The 14,830-nt window shown below is 42.5% G+C and overlaps 1 pseudogene; it reads right to left on the bottom strand.

Moving 5' to 3' along the window:
• Window positions 1-420: 420 nt before the first annotated feature.
• On the bottom strand, window positions 421-4,933 carry LOC101010118 (annotated as a pseudogene).
• Between the last annotated feature and the right edge of the window lie 9,897 nt (window positions 4,934-14,830).

The following is a 14,830-nucleotide window of genomic DNA, read 5'->3' as shown; positions in this document are numbered from 1 at the left end:
TTAATGTGGTATACCCATTAATTGATTTACTTATGTTGAAAATGCTAATATTTTTCAGGATTTTTGCATCCATGTTCATCGGGTGTATTGGCCTATAGTTTTCTCGTGGCATCTTTGTCTAGCTCTGCTAGCAGGGTGATGCTAGCCTCATAAAAAGAATTTGGAATGTTTTCTTCTCTTTTATTATTTGGGAGAGTTTTCGAATGATTGGTATTAGTGGCTGAATGTGGTGGCTCACACCTGTGATCCCAGCTACCAGAGAGGCTGAAGCAAAAGGATCACTTGAGCCCAGAAGTTTGAGGTCACAGTGAGCTATGATCATGCCACTGCAGTTCAACCTGGGTGACGGAGTGAAACCCAATCTTAAATAAATAAATAAAAATAAAAAGAATTGGCATTAATTCCTCTTTAAATGTTTGGTAGAATTGACCTGTAAGGCTATCTGGTTTTTCTTTGTTAAAAAGTTTTTCATTGCTGAGTAAATCTCCTTATTTGTCACTGGTCTGATTAGATTTTCTGTTTCTTCTTGATTCAGTTGTGATCAGTTGTATGTTTCTAGGAACGTATCTATTTCTCCTAGTTATCTAATTTGTTGGTGTATTATTGTTTATAATAGTATTTTATGATCTCTTTATTTCTGAGTCATTAGTATTACATTTTTAAAAGATCATTCTGTATCTTTTAACTATCAGAAACTCTCATTCATTGCTAGTGGGAATGCAAAATGGTATGACCACTTTGGAAGATAGTTTTGCAGTTTTTTGGAAAACTAAACACATTCTTATTATATGATCCAGTGATAATATTCCTTAGGATTTACTCAAAGGAGTTGAAAAACTGTGTTCACACAAAAACCTGCACACATATGTTTATAGCAGCTTTATTCATAATTGCCAAAATGTGGAAGCAACCAAGGTGTCTTTCAGTAGGTAAATGAATAAATAAACTGTGGTACATTTAGACAATAGATGGAATATTACTCAGCACTAAAAAGAAATGAGCTATCAAGCCAGAAAAAAGACGTGGAAGAAACTTAATTGCGTATTACTAAAAGAAAGAAGCTCACCTGAAAAGGCTACATGTTGTATGATTCCAACCACATGACACTCTGTAAAAGACAAAACTATGATAACAGTAATAAGATCAGTGGTTGCCAGGGATTGTGGAGAGGGAGAAATGAGTAGGCAGGGCACAAAAGATTTGTAGGGCAGTGAAACAATTCTGTACGATACTATAATGGTGGACACATGACATTATACATTTGCCAAAACCCAGAGAACGTTCAACACCAAGAGTGAGCTCTAATTTAAATTATAGACTTTGGGTAATTATAATGCATCAGTGTAGGTTAAGCAACTGTAACAAATGTACCGCTCTGGTGAAAGAGGTTTGTAATGGTAGAGGCTGTGCATGGGAAGTGAGATGGGTGTAAAATGGAAAAATTTCAGTATCTTTAACTCAATTTTGCTGTGAGCCTAAAACTTCTCTAAAAATTAAGTATTTTTGTTTGGAAATTGATATTTATTTTCCACCAACCTTATTTCCATGTTGCTTAAGAGCCCGTGCAAAAACAGCTTAAGACCATTCAGAGGTTGCTCCTACCCACTCAGTGGCCTGAGCAGTGGAAGCTGCAGACCAGTCTTCCGTGGCAGACTGAGTGCTCCAGTCTTTAGTAGGGAACTGCTGAATAGGCACAGAGGGTGCCTGCACTCCTTCAGACCAGCCTGCAACCTTAGGCTGAGTAGCAGTGAACTTAGGAGCTAGAGCAGTTCATTCACCCTGAAATTCCTCCTTGGTCACAGCCTTTTCAGCAGCAGCCTGCTCTTCTTTTTCAATCTCTTCAGGATCTCTGTAGAAGTAGACTACAGCCATCTGATCTTTGACAAACCTGAGAGAAACAAGAAATGGGGAAAGGATTCCCTATTTAATAAATGGTGCTGGGAAAATTGGCTAGCCATAAGTAGAAAGCTGAATCTGGATCCTTTCCTTACTCCTTATACGAAAATTAATTCAAGATGGATTAGAGACTTAAATGTTAGACCTAATACCATAAAAATCCTAGAGGAAAACCTAGGTAGTACCATTCAGGACATAGGCATGGGCAAAGACTTCATGTCTAAAACACCAAAAGCAACGGCAGCAAAAGCCAAAATTGACAAATGGGATCTCATTAAACTAAAGAGCTTCTGCACAGCAAAAGAAACTACCATCAGAGTGAACAGGCAACCTACAGAATGGGAGAAAATTTTTGCAATCTACTCATCTGACAAAGGGCTAATATCCAGAACCTACAAAGAACTCAAACAAATTTACAAGAAAAAAACAAACAACCCCATCAAAAAGTGGGCAAAGGATATGAACAGACATTTCTCAAAAGAAGACATTCATACAGCCAACAGACACATGAAAAAATGCTCATCATCACTGGCCATCAGAGAAATGCAAATCAAAACCACAATGAGATACCATCTCACACCAGTTAGAATGGCAATCATTAAAAAGTCAGGAAACAACAGGTGCTGGAGAGGATGTGGAGAAATAGGAACGCTTTTACACTGTTGGTGGGATTGTAAACTAGTTCAACCATTATGGAAAACAGTATGGCGATTCCTCAAGCATCTAGAACTAGATGTACCATATGACCCAGCCATCCCATTACTGGATATATACCCAAAGGATTGCGCAAATTATGCTGCTCTAAAAGACACATGCACACGTATGTTTATTGCAGCACTATTCACAATAGCAAGACTTGGAATCAACTCCAAACCCATCAGTGACAGATTGATTAAGAAAAATGTGGCACATATACACCATGGAATACTATGCAGCCATGTAGTATTAGTTTGTGTCCTTTGTAGGACATGGATGTAGCTGAACCATCATTCTGTGCAAACTATCACAAGAACTGAAAACCAAACACCGCATGCTGCTCTCCTCACTATAGGTGGAACTTCGAACAATGAGATCACTTTGGACTCCAGGAAGGGAACGCTACACAATCGGCCTACTGCGTAGAGGGGGAGGGGAGGATTGCATTGAGTTATACCTGACGTAAAACGACGAGTTGATGGGTGCAGCACACCAACATGGCAATGCTACATGTAACAAACCTGCACGCTATGCACATAAAAATTCACAAACTTAAAGCATAATAACAATAAAATAAATTAAAAAAAAAAAGAAGTGAGATTAGGCCATGACTCTCACGGGTGTTCTACAGGAAATGGTGTTATCGCATTATGAACTTCCCAAGCCAGCATCCACCGTATCAAACCCACTGAGTGAGCTCCCTTGTTGCAAGGATGGCACAGAGCAATGATAGGTAGGTTAACATAAGATGCCTCCATGACAGGCTGGTGAACCTGTGGCTCCCAGAAGGCTGCCTAGATCTGGTTAGTGAAGGTTCCAGGAATGAAGCAGCCAACAATTGGAGTGGCTCCTGTGGCAGCAACAAACTTCATCATGGCCCTCTGGCCGGTATTCCTAGAGGATATGACACTGACATCAGCAGGGTTTTCAATGGCAACAATGGCACGAGCTGCCAGCAGAAGCTTCTCCTGAGTCCTCTTCAGATTTATGGTGTGGATGCCATCACTTTTCCTTTTACAGATGTACTGTTCCATCTGGAAGTCAAGATTGGTTCCACCTAAGTAGGTTCCAGCTGCAAGGAACTTAAGGGCATCCTCCTCCTTCATTTGCAGGGCATCAAGGGCTCCAGACACTGTGAAAATTTCCCTTTAAGTTATGACAGGAATCCAGAACAACGCCGAATGGACCCCTCTGTGGGTAGCGCAGAAAGGCAAAATTAAGTATTTTTTAATAAAGATCATTCTGGAAGCTGTATGAAAGTGAAATAGAGACAGCTGAAGGTAGAAGTAGAGAAATAAGTGAGGAAGCTACGTTGGTCTAGTTAGGAAATAAAGGAAGCCAGCTTTGAGATGGTAGTGGTTGGGGTAGGGGAGACAGGAGCAGAATTGGAGAATGTTTTGAAGGTAGAACTGACAGGTTTGTTGATGGACTCGACGTTGATGGAAATTTGAAGGAAAAACAGATTTTTGACCTGATAATACTAAGAAAGGAAAACTAAGGGAGAAACAGATTTGGAGTGGAATCAAAATCTCTGCCCTGGATATTGACTAGAAGTAAGCATGCCATTGTGGAAGCAGAAGGGATTTAAAGAGTCACAGGCAAGAATTCAAACACTCACCAGCTATAATCCTCAACTAGAAACCCAGAATCCAGAACCATAAACCAGAATACTGAAATGCTACAGCCTCTATCCCTTTCTTGTGAAAATCAGGAGACAAGGACCACAGGAAGGGACATAGATCCAATTGCATGCACCTTCTGAGAGCTGAGGTAAGCTGGTATGCTTGTATAAGCCTGGTGTAGTCTCCTGCGCAAGAGGAAAGTAAACTCTACCTTGCTGTAGCAAGAAAGCTGCTTAAACCTTCAGCCAATAACCCAGTTCCAGACCATGTGCCCAGACAAGGACACAGAAAAGAACTCATTAGATGAAGAATAAGGCAATGCCTTTTGCCTTGGGAAAGTTGGGACCTTCCACAGTAAAATGGATTCAACCATCATGAACTAATGGGTGAAGCCCTGTGTTGGGTACTACAGAGCAGCTTCAGCAGTGTATAAGACAAACCCCAGATCTTCAAAGAGATGTTAGCCAAGCGTACTTCAGAACATGGCTAGAAGCCGGACATCTGATCCTGACATGTGAGAGAAAAATGCTCACCCCATACCACCCTCCACCTTCACACCTTCCTGGAATCTTTTTGCAGAAAGTAAGTTGAGTTTTCCAATACGCTATGTTAAAAGGCATCATGAGGGTGTGAACTTGAGAAAGTTTGGAGTGAACTCCTATCTCTACCATCTGCTTCTGCCAGTCCTGGCTTCTTGCCACAAGAGCACACAGTGACATGTCAATCAAAGCTTTCTTCATAGCAGGGAGGTAAAGAGGCCTATAAAGAGATGGGGAGGCCAGGTGCAGTGGCTCATGCCTGTAATCCCAGCACTTTGAGAGGCCAAGGCTGGTGGATCACCTGAGGTCAGGAGTTTGAGACCGCCCTGGCCAACATGGTGAAACCCCGTCTCTACTAAAAAAATGCAAAAATTAGCTGGGCGTGGTGGTGGGCACCTATAATCCCAGCTACTCAGGAGGCTGATGCAGGAGAGTCGCTTGAACCTGGGAGTCAGAAGTTGCAGTGAGCCTAGATTGAGCCATTGCACTCCAGCCTGGGGGATAGAGCAAGACTCCATCTCAAAAAAAAAAAAAAAAAAAAAAAAAAAAAGATAGGGAGTGATTTTCACAACTGCTTGACATGGCATCCTTCAAGAGCCCAATGATCATGCTCTCTATCCCTTCTTAAGGGGTCCTGGGTTCTGCTCCTCACCCTTCTGACCTACAAGGAGGTTCTGTTCTTGATTTTTCCTTAAGTCAAATGAGGACTATAACATTGTGCATTATAGCATTTGCATGGGGCAATTACCTACCTGGTCTACCTTCCTTCTCCTATTCCTCACCTGTGACAGGCATCACTAATTGAACACGGTATGCTTTTCTACTGAGCAAGGATGCAACCTCAGAAATCCTTTTCATCATGTCACTATAGACAGCACTGCTCATCAAAATTACTATGTGAGGTAAAAACCTATTTCCCATCTCTGGCACAGTAGTCAGCAGCAGAGAGTTTAGAATCAAATACAGTTCTGAATCCTGAATTTATCATTATTGGTCTTGGGACCTTGGATCTCAGTGTCACTGTATATTAGCTATTTAACTTTGGACACGTTAACTAAATCCTCTAAGTCTCGGTTTCTTCTTCTTCTGTTCTTCAGAAAGCCCATGTACCAGAAAGCTTAGGTCATGGGGACATGTTTAGATTGAGGGGAATCAGGCAAGGCTTCCCTGAAGAGAGACAACTTGGGCTGAGACATGGGCAAAGATGGGAGTGCTCTCTCTCCTCAAGGAGAAAAGATGCCGCATAAGAGAAGATCCGTGAGGACCAAGCATGGAGCTCAAAGGGTTGACAGGCAAGGGCCACACCACTTACGGCTTTTAGAAGATGTTAGGAATTATGGTCATTGTCCAAAATGCCATGGTTGACCACACAAAGGATCAAGCAGGATGGGAGATGTGATTAATTTCCAATCTGGAAGACACGTCCACTGAATCTCCTATGGCAAAAATATATCAGTGACCAGTGAGGACAAGGGTGGAGATGAGAGGACCAGCTGGGAAGCTACTATAGTGCTTAGGGAAAAAGTCATGGTGACTCAGACTAGCGAGGCAGCTTTGGAGCCTGAGAGAAGCAGAGGGAAATCAGAAATATATAAAGGCTACACTGAGGAGGACTTGGTGATGAATTCAGGGTAAGGTCAAGGATGACTCCTGGAGTTTTGGCTTAGCCTTCTGGGTGAATAGTGGTAGCATTCGTTAAGACAATAAATACCAAAGAAGACCACACACTTTTTGTTTTGTTTTGTTTTGTATTGTTTTGTTTTGTTTTGTTTTGTTTTTCTGTGGGGGAAAATCTGTAGATCCAAGTAAAAGTGTTAAATAGTCAGCTAAACATACAATAGCAAGAACGCAAACTAAGGATGAAATAATGAAGTCCAAAATCAGTCATGCTGGCGTATTTAACCAATGCTTGAACTGACGTATACTCCCAAAAGGCCCCCTCCCTGAGATCACCAAGAGAAGATAATTCCAGCAGATCTTCTGAGCCCAGTTTGAACACATAAAACCTATGGCAGTACTGACATCTACCCAAATGCCTACACTGAGAACACTTGTTCTTGCTACTTTTGCACAGAGTCTGGATGCAAAGTAATTGGTCCTAGAATCATAGAAGGCTAGGTGTAAGAGAATGCTGCTCTCTGGCCATGTGGAGATATACTGGGATGCAGCAAGCTAGAAAGACAAGGTGCTAGCCTCAGAGAAAGGACACCTAGATAATCACCCTGCCCACTAACACTTTGCTGGCCTCCTTTTACTGATGCAAAAGTTGAGGCCCTTAGAAGTGAAATGACTTGTCCAAGTTTACAATGGGAGTTAGTTGCAAGACAAGGACCTAAATCTATACACTCCCAAAACTTTTTAGCATTTACATTTTTCAAAATTATTTAAATCGACAATCACTCATGGAGAGTAAATGGAAGAGTTATTAGCAAACCCATGAGTTTAACCTGTGTTCAGACTTCGGGTTTCATTTATTCGTTCAACAAACATACACTCATTTAACAAACACACAGTACCTACTGTCAGGCATAAGGCCAAAGAGAAAGTTGGTAAAAATTCAGACTTTAGTTAGTTCAAGGACTGGACAAAGGACTTGACTGTGCAAGTGAAATATAAAGTTTTGAAAATTAAATCATATTTGTAGGAATTTGAAAACTTTTTCCAACTTTCTAAAGATACTTTCCAAAGATCTGCATAAGAATTCACTTTCATCAAGGGATTTGTCTTCATGAAGCCTGAGGTTTAGAAGCTCAAGTAGCCACAAGGATTTGATTTTCATGGAGGGCAAGAGCACACAAAAGGTTTGACTCCTACCTGCTTTCTGCAAGGAACATGCTCCCTCACATAGGATCAGAAAGATTGTGTTCCACAAGTAACAATGGCCCTGGCACACGAGGGTCATAGATTTAGTTCAGATAGGCCTCTAGAAGTTCAGATCTCTATCAGGAACAGCCCAATGTATTTGAGCCCCTTTGATATCTGGCTATCAGGATGAAAACAGAACTTGTGACACGAGATACCTCTGATGAACCACAGTAGGCAAGGAGTCTTTATTGCTATTCTGCCTGGAGTTAGCTAAAAAAAGAAGCTGAATAGAAAACAAGAGCAAAGGAAAAGATTAACTGGGGCCTCCCAAAGCTTAAACTTGCTGCTCTAGTTTGTGTTTTGTACAGACTTCATATTCTTTGTTTCTTCAGCCCCCTACATGGGACACTGGATTACTTATATACTCTTATTTAAGTTATGACTAAAGGCAAATTGGAGCGTTCACACCACACAAGTGTTCTCAACCTTCTCCTTAGGCTTACATTGTCTACACAAATTTAAGGCCAAAATGGGTAAGTTTGATAATATAAAATGAATGTGACATTTTATAACCATGAAAATTAAAATTATGAGGCCTAGACAGCAATGTAAAAAAATGCTTATGATATGGTATTAGTAAAAGAATTAAATGATCACATATGCTTTGATTGTGACTCAAGAAAACAGGTTTGAATTCAATAAGACTAGATATCGAACTAGCATATTGCTATTTGTAAATGATCAAGTGTTGGATTAAAGTGATAGGTTTAAGGATTAGTACAGAAGAAGGAATGTTTTTCAGTGTTCTTTAATTTGTTCCAGGGTTTTTTTAATTCATTTTTGATAGGGTGTGAACTCAGTAGGGTAGAGAAATGGTTCCCACAAGAAGCAGGTGATCAAATGGAATTTTTTCACTTTTTCCTTTTGTCTGCATGTTTGTAATCACTATTTGTGCGATTTCAGTGAGTAACAAATCAGAAGACATTTATTTGAAACTAAAGTCTTGATGAAAATTTCATAAGGAATAACTAACATCATTGGATCCCCATTTACACAGGGAGAATCTGTGAGACCATGAATTTGGAGTTTGAAAACAAAGAAAAGAAAAGAAAGGCTTGGATCAAATCCCAATCTGGCCATTTCCTTCATTTCCTCACCTGTGAAGTGGGAAGGAGAAGGAAGAAATGTTCGCTGAGTGCTGACTATGCACCAAGCTCTGGGCTGAGCAATTTCCCATACATCATTTCATCTCATCTTCACATCAGCCCCAGGAGACAGTATTAGCCTTCAGTTTACTGATGACGACAAGGAGGCTTCAAGACATTAAATAATGTATCCACAGTCATACAGCTTACTAGGAAATGGCCAAGCCAGGATCCACATTTAAGATTGTCCATCCCCAGAATCTGCCCCTTTCACTCTCTGCATGCAGCCTTGCAGGGTTATTCTGTGAATCAGAATCTCAATATCTGTTACCATGAAAACTTAATGAGCCATGTCTCTAGTTTCTTTGGCAAGGAAAGAGTCGTTTTCCCTTTGCCACTGAGTGAGCCTCTGCCCAATCCCATCCATCCCGTGAAGAACAGGCACCACATGTGGGGTGTGAGCTATGGGGTGGGAGGCAGGCCTCTCTCTCCACACTGGCCCTGCAGTCCCAGCAAAGCAGCAGCATCAGAAGTAGAGCAGCACTGGACACCTAGCAGAGTCCATAGGGCTCTCTCCAAGCCAAACAATATGTCTCATCCTGAGCACTCTCCAAGCCAAACAATGTGTTGGTGCTCAACCTTCAGTAAGTTGTTCTGCCTTGCCCGATCAGAGCAGAAAGAGAAGGAAGAGGGACCAGCAGGAGGATGGTGGGGGTGGAGAGGGGTGCCAAAGGCTTCAACAGGGTCCAAAAGGGCAGTATAGCCAGGTTTTAATTCCATTTTAGAACAGACTCCTCATTCCAATTTAGAATTGCTCCACAGAGAGAACATAAAGGTATTTACGTATTAACTGGGATTCACCATAATCATATAAACAGAACTTGCCTTTCTTTTTCACTTTTTGTTCACAGTAAGGTGGGGATTATTTCCCCCTTCTTAATACAATCAAGATTTTTTTCCCCTCAACCACAAGAAGAGAGTAGGAACATTAACAACCCCAAACTCTGTTCAAGAATATCATCTTTTCTCAGGCCTTTTCACATTACAATACATTTTTAAAATAGGATGGAGAGCAGAATTAAAGACAGACACCTCCCTAGTATTTTGAAATCATTATGAGTTACAATCCTTTTGATGTAAAGGGTCTCTTTTTCTAAGCATGATGTCTTTTATGTAACGAGTAAAAAAATGTTCATGGTAACAAATGCATCAGGAAAAAAAAGGTTAGAAAAAAATGGAAATCCTGTTTGTGTCCATAGGTGAATTGCTGCTGTGAGGCGGCTGCAATTTGACTTTCTACAAAAAGGGTCACTGAACAGAAGGTCAGGCAGCTGGCCATTTCCATTTCAAAGATGCTATCGAAAGGCCAAGAGGCAGTTCACCCAGCAGCCCTTTAGCAAACAAGATTTTCTCCTCTCTCATTTATGATATTTTTTTATGCCAAAATAGTTTAGTGAGAAGATCCCTGATTCATTTCCTCCAGAACACAAGTGGCTTGTGTGAGGTTTGGATAGGACTTTAGTGTAAAGAATTGGAGCAGTTTTGAGTAATGAGGAGCCATTTGGTGGCCACTTATCAAAGGTTTTGCAGCAAGGCAATAAATCACAACAGAGCCCCTTCACTCAGGCTGAGACAACTGGAGAAAGGTAGCTCCGTTATTAGGAATTATGGCTCGTCACGTCTGCAATGAGAGATCTCAGCTTTACAAACACCTCGCTGATTAATCAAGAGCCCCTTGCAGAAACCCTAGGAGGAAGGCACAAAATTCAAGGAGACTGTGATTTGGGTTGGGTTTGATGTCGGAGTGACTAGATCTCACCTAGCAACTATGGCCAGACAAAATGATGCTGGCAGAGCTAGAAGTTACACATTCCTAAATTTCACTGGCCTCTATGACTTAAACACAACACAAATAGAAGGTGGACTGGAATATGGAAGAGCAGTCCCCAGCCTAATGTTGTTCACTGTGGAAATACCCCTTGAAGAGCAGGTCACCTGTCACCACACACAAACACACACACACACACATACACACAAAGTAGAAGGAGGCACTACTGCTCAGCCTGCCTGTTGGGGAAATCAGGGCAGGCTGGACAGAGCTAAGAGAATCTTGGACCCACTTGTGATTAGAACCGCCAGCAAGAGTGGACCCAGAGGACAAGCCCAGTTCTAGCAGGGCCAAAGGTCAAAACCAGGGAAGCTGTATCCATCGACTGGTACAGAAATGCAAAGGAAAGCTAAGAAAAGGTCAGGAGCTGCATAAATATAGGAATAGGGCGACACAAAGAGCAAGGGTGGATGAAAAATACAAGGCCCAGGATAATGACTTTAAACAGGGTGCTTGCAGAAGGGGCTTTGTCGTGAGACAAGGAATGGTATCTAGTGAGGTTTCAAGTCATTGGCCAGGCCAGATACTTATAGGCCCTAATGTCCTAATGTTCCCTGGAGCTGTCTTTAAAAAGCCCTCATACTTTGCCATCTTTAACCCTTTTCTCTGTAAAATGATACAAATGGCTTCCCAGCTTGTCCTTTTACCCCCACAACAGCATGAGACTTGATTGACCCTTTCCTGGATGACCAGTCATTAAGGCCTCAGAGCAGCCATGGAAATCACGTAGAGGTCAAGGTGGGGTCTAGAAACAGCCCCCTGGGAGAGGAAGCCAGTGAGTTCTTTGCTGCTTTAGCCATGCTGTAAGCTCTCTAACACTCTTGAGGGGAAAAAAAATGAAGAAAAAAAAAAGACGAATAACCCGTGTATTCTGAAGATTGTACTTAATATTATGGAGGAAAAGTGTGACTTCCTCTCCAAATGTTCTAGTAGTTTTCCCTGAGCGCAGTTTAAGATGTAATATAATGGATAACCTTGCATTATTTTATCATTTCATCTTTTTAAAAGACCCTTATTTAAATCATTTTATGTTTACAGAATGAAAAAGAACATCCTCTCTTGCTATTTGTTTAGACTTTTCCAAAAATACTGTCTCCAATGCTTAAAAGAGATGTCTGCTAGTAGGCAAAAAGACAGAGGGAGGGATGGAGGGAGGGAGAGACAGAAATAGAGAGAGGGAGGAAAGGGAGGGTAGGAGGGAGGGAAGGAGGGAGGGAGGAAGGGAGGGAAAGGAGAGAGACAAATCTGACTGCTGCACTGGCTCCTGCAGAAGCAATCACTGGTGGCTGTCAGAACTCTCGCTAAATGAAGGTCCGTCTTATCAGGTGTTGGCTCTGCTTCTGTACACCTAATTGTGTGGCCTTGACTATGATAGAATTTGTTCCTTAAGGAAAAGGGAAAACATGAGCCTTAGTGCTTAAATAGCAAGGTATCTTCTGAAATAATAAATAACCCAGAGGTTGGATTTGGCAGCAAAGAAGACTACTTCCTATGTCCTCCCCCGAGGTGCCCCGAGCAGCTGCAGTCATTAGGGAGGGAGAGTTCGAGAGGATGATGGCCTGAGTGGAGAGGATAAGAAGGAAAGAGTGAGGTGATGTCATAGAAGAGAGAAGAGGTCTGACTGGATTCTCTGCCCATGACAGCTAGGCTTTTACCAGTTTGGAGCAATACACTTTGAATAGCATGACCTGCAGCTCTTCAGTCATTGGACAAATTCATTAATAAAAACTTTTCAGAGCCCTGCCTAGTAGTTTCTCAATGGCAGCTGGTGGGACTCAAGACCTACAGCGACTAAATCCAGACTCACAGTGGTATTGTCACTACCCACAACGTCTCTCTGAACTCGTTATGCTAACAGTCTGTCCATCCACTCCAGCCCCACATTCTGCAGCCCCCATTGCAGAGACCCTGCAAGCCCAAGAGAATGCCATGTTCACACTTCCAGGCAGGCTCCCATGGCCAGCCCCCCATATGAGCCTTGGCTTAGGGCACAGCCAGCAGAGGTAAGAAGCACGTATGTGGCCAGTGTCTTTTCTGGACAGCTGTCAATTTGCTAACTTAGCCCCAAATGAGGCAGTGAGACAAGAGGAACAGAGAGCTAGCTACATATTCCCGTAAATTCTGGTGGGTGGCAAACCAACAGCACAAAGTCCCTAGACTCTCAGGAAGTAGCTGGAAGTTCCCTAATACCAGGTAGCAAGCAGGAAGATGGAGAGAAACAGGTGGGGGAAAAGGAAAGAAAAGTAGAGACTGTCCACTCAGAGAGAGGAACCACCAGGAATTATGAGGGGGCTGCAGAAAACAAGAAGACCACAATCTGTCTCTTTTCTAGGCGGGCCTGACACAGGCACTAGCTAGATGGAAGGAGGGAGAGTGCCCAAGGGTACGACTCAGGGGAGCACCCTGGCCTGGCCAACTTCTCCTCCTAAGCCCTCTGGACCTCAATCTAAGAATCTCATGTAACACCCTTTACCCTGGGTTACTAGCAAGATAAGCTTGTTTCTAGTTGAGAGGGGCCATCTTGCCATACCTGTGCTTGCAGGAGAACAATCAGCCCCTCAACACTCAGAGATGGCCAGTTTTCTCCCTCTGTGACTCCGTCCACCAACACTGTCACAGAGCTGATGCATCCGCAGTGCTGTCAAGACAGGACAGCAGGGCTGTAGTGAAAAGAGCATGAACCCCAATTTGGGCCAGGGGAAGGAAAGAACAAACACCTATTGAGTTTCCACTCTGTACTGTATCCTGTGCCAGGCACTTAGGCATTGTGTATACTCATTTAATCCTCCCAACAGCCCTATAGGGTAGGCATCATTACATTCATTTTACAGTTGAGGAAACTGAGGCTCAGCCATTGAGTAACTTATTCAAGGTCACACAGCCAAACAGGAAAGGCAGAATCCAAACATTATGGCATTGTTTATGTTCTTCCCATTACACTAAGCAGCTTCAATGAATTTAATAGGATTATTTCAACAACTAAATGATACAATGTTAATAAAACCTGGGATAAACCTAAAGTGCTATGCAAATATTAGCTCTGTGTGTGCACAAACAACACTCACATATAGGCAAGTAGTCAGATCTACAGTTCACTGTACAGAATAGACATGTGAGTTAGTATCAGTTGTGTTTCTCTCCGCAAAGCAAATATCTGTACTTTACACAATTCCCCTGTGAACCCCATCATCAACAGAACCATTAAATGCGGTCCCCAGATGAAGTATGAGCATGCTGGTCAAAAATGGATATTCACAGGCTGAAAGCACTTTATGATTATCAAGGGACAAAAAATGAATTAAAATCACACCCTGCTAAGTGCCACAGAAGTATTCTCAAATTAGCATCGTTGCTGCTATCTCCCCAATCCCTGGCATGTGGGTTATACCTGCTGACATGTCCCTCAGGAAAACTAATATGTTCAAATCAGACCGGAGACAGATGATTACAGTTTATTTTCTGTGCCAGTGACAACAGAAACAGGCCAGCTTTGTCAAAGGGGTAAAGTTCTATGGTCCTGCTCCCTGTCTTAATGAAATGTGTGCCTTTTCAGAGGGTCATTTCTATTATTTATAAGTTCCCAGCAAAGCTGGGCCTACGGTAAGGCAAGTAGGGACACAAAATTTAAGAGAACTCATTCTCTGGGTCAAGCAAGTGCCGACTCTATACTTGCCCCTCCCTGGGAGTGAGTACACCCTTGAATTTTGCATGCTTGGTATCTTGCTTGCCTTACCCTAACCCAGGTCCTAGCATCAGCACAGGAACCCACCAATGAAAGAGGGTAGGAGTCACTTGGAGGAGTGGCTGCCCCCAGAGAGTGCAAGAGAAGCCTCCAAGAGTCTGGTGATAAACTTCTCTAAACTACAACCAAGAGAAACCAATATATGGAAATACATAAGGACCAGATGATACAATTGCCCCAGCATTTAGAAACCATGCCATACACTCCATGGTTCAGGCCCCCATCCTTCCATTATCCCAAAATCTGCGTCACAAGGGAAGAAGAGGGCAAGAAGGGAGAGTTAGTAGGGCCGTGTGTCTCTGCAGGTTGTCTTACCTCCTCCCCATTTCTAAGCTCCAACATAACACAGAGGAAGGCGTGAGGGCAGGACAAAGGGCTTTCCAGCCTCCACAGCTTCTACCATCCTGTCATTCTATCATGTTAGAAGCCCCAGTCTGATGCAGCACCTAGTCACAGGTGAGAATTGCTATGCAATCAAATGTGCTTCATGAACTCAG

Source organism: Papio anubis, unplaced genomic scaffold, assembly GCF_008728515.1.
Source record: "Papio anubis isolate 15944 unplaced genomic scaffold, Panubis1.0 scaffold99, whole genome shotgun sequence".
In the NCBI taxonomy this organism is placed as follows: Eukaryota; Metazoa; Chordata; class Mammalia; order Primates; family Cercopithecidae; genus Papio; species Papio anubis.
The sequence above is the reverse complement of the archived record's forward strand: the minus strand, read 5'-3'. Positions and strand labels throughout refer to the sequence as shown.